Source organism: Penaeus vannamei, chromosome 30 (assembly GCF_042767895.1).
Source record: "Penaeus vannamei isolate JL-2024 chromosome 30, ASM4276789v1, whole genome shotgun sequence".
Lineage (NCBI taxonomy): Eukaryota > Metazoa > Arthropoda > Malacostraca > Decapoda > Penaeidae > Penaeus > Penaeus vannamei.
This window is the reverse complement of record NC_091578.1, coordinates 4,775,061-4,777,560: the sequence shown is the minus strand read 5'-3', so window position 1 is coordinate 4,777,560 and position 2,500 is coordinate 4,775,061. Positions and strand designations below refer to the sequence as shown.

The 2,500-nt window shown below is 33.5% G+C and overlaps 1 pseudogene; it reads right to left on the bottom strand.

Moving 5' to 3' along the window:
- LOC138867557 (nephrin-like) overlaps positions 1-2,500 on the bottom strand; it is a 329,612-nt pseudogene that overhangs the window by 156,779 nt on the left and 170,333 nt on the right.

Genomic DNA, 2,500 nt, shown 5'->3' with positions numbered 1-2,500 from the left:
GATAATCAATGATAATAAATGATAATGAAAATGATAACTAATGGTAACAAAGGATAAATAATGATAACAAATGATAATAAGAATGAAGGAGTAATGCTAATCAATTACAATAAAAATGATAAGGATAAATGATAATGATAATAAATGATAATTAATGATAATACATTGATAGACAACTAGATAAAAATAATAACAATACAAAACAGTCATACAAGTAAGTCATATATTAAGTGAATGGTCTTAATTCGTTACGTAATATTATTAATTTGTGAATTAATTATTAATTGTGTTTCATTAATTGATATTCTTAGTTTCTCTTTCTTTCAAAGAATATAAACAACGTGAAGAAAATTGATTGAAAATTAAATCCACTGATGGATAAAGAAGAATCAGAAGAAAGTATATTACAGAAGAGAAAGAGAGAGAGAGAAAAGAATAATAAGAGAAAAGTAAAAGTAGTAAAGAAAAGTAGAAGGGAAAAGAGGAAGATGGATAAAGCATAGGAAAGAATAAGAGGGAAAAAGAAAGGAGAAAGATGAAGGAAAGCAAATAGATAAAAGAAAGGAAAGAATAAGAAGAATAAAACAAAGAAAAGAAGAAGAGAGAAAATGAAGAGAAAGGATAAATGAAAAAAAGAGAAGAAGGATAATGCAAAGAAAAGATAAAGAAGGAAACAAAAGAAAATAGATGAAACAAAGAGAAGAAAGAGGGTAATGGAAACAAGGAAACATAGATGAACAAAGAAGAAATTGAAGAATAAAGGAAATAAAAGAAATTGAAGAATAAAGTAAAAAAAAAGAAATAAAGGATTGTCAAAGAAAATAAGAGAAGAAGAAAGAAGAAAAATAAAAGAAGAAAAAAGACAAGAAGAGGAACGAAAGAAGAAAAAGAAACAAGAGGAAGAGAAAAAAGAATAAAGGGGATAAAGCGAAGCAGAGAAGAAAAGAAGAGAAGGAAAAAAAATAAAAACAAAGAAACAAAGGAAAAAACGAATAAAGGGGATAACACCCCCTACCCCCTCAAAAAAAAAAAAAAAAAGGAAAACGAAGAAGGAAGGAGAAGGAAAAAGAATAAAAGGGAATAAGTCAAAGCAGAGAATAAGAGAAGGAACAGGGCCCGAGAGCCGTCCTCCCCGAAGCCACTGCAGAACGAACCGGGAAACCTTTCTCGTGTATGGCAGGGAGAGAGGGAGCGAAAGATGTATTTATTTTTCATTTTTATCTTTTTATCTTTATTGTTATCTTTCTTATCTATTTATTTATGTTATGGGAGCGAGATTTATTTATTTGTTTATTTATTTTAATTTTTATTTTTATTTTTTATTTATTTATTTTTTTGGAAAATCTTGGAATTTCTGGTTTCATCTTCCTTATCTTTCCTCTGCATTCTCCCTTTCCTTCTATTTTCTGCCTTCTCCTATCTCTTTTTTTTTCTTTCTTTTTTGTTTGTTCTTTTTTCTTTCTTTTTTGTAAAATCTTGGAATTTCTCATACTGCCTCTCCCTTATCTTTAATCTGCTTTCTCCCTTTCTCCAGCAGTTCCCTTATTTTCTTTCATTCCCTTCAAGCATTTTTTTCTTTCTTTCTTTTTTTCTTTCTTTCTTTCTTTTTTTCTGTAAAACTTTGGAACCTCTAATATTTCCTTTCCCTTATCTTTATCGTTCCTCTGCTTTATCTTTGCCTCAATTTTCTCTTGTCTCTTCTCTTCTCTCTCTCTCTCTCTCTCTCTCTCTCTCTCTCTCTCTCTCTCTCTCTCTCTCTCTCTCTCTCCCTCCTTCCTTCCTCTCTCTCTCCTTCCTTTCCTTCTTCTTCTTTCCTTCTTCTTCTCTCTCTCCTTCTTCTTTCTCTCTCTCTTCTCTCTCTCTCCTCCCTCCCCCCTCCCCCCTCTTTCTCTCTCTCTCTCTCTCTCTTCCTCCCTCCTTCCTCCTTCTCTTTCTCTCCTTCCTCTCTCTCTCTCTCTCTCTCTCTCTCTCTCTCTCTCTCTCCCTCCCTCCCTCCCTCCCTCCTTCTCTCTCTCTTTCTATGTCTATTTTCCTCCTCCTCCTTCTTCTTCTTGTCCTTTAAGAGCACGTTAAGTAAGTGGTCTCATGTGGTCGTCTTTGTCAGGTTCACAAGACCATACATAGCACTTCCAGGTACGTTGCTTTAGCGAGAAAGAATGCCGTGAAAGATTTTTTTTCCCTTTTTGTATTCATAAGGGAAAAGAATTTATAAAAGTGCGAGTGTGTGTGTGTGTGTATAGCCGAGAGGAAGAAGCCAGTGCGTAGTCATCACTTTAATCTGCAATGTTATGTATTTCGGCAAATGTTTTTTTTTTTTTCTTTCTTTTTTTCTTTTCTTTTTTTTTTTTTTAATTCTAGAAGCTTCTTGCAAGACGTACTGCCTGTGTCGCTGCCATTAATACGCCCCTCAAGTTCCCCTCGGAAATAATCGGATAAAAAATTCAAGAAGTTCATTAATTGTCCGTATGTCAAGTTGGCCAAAAGGGAGAGAGAGAGGGGG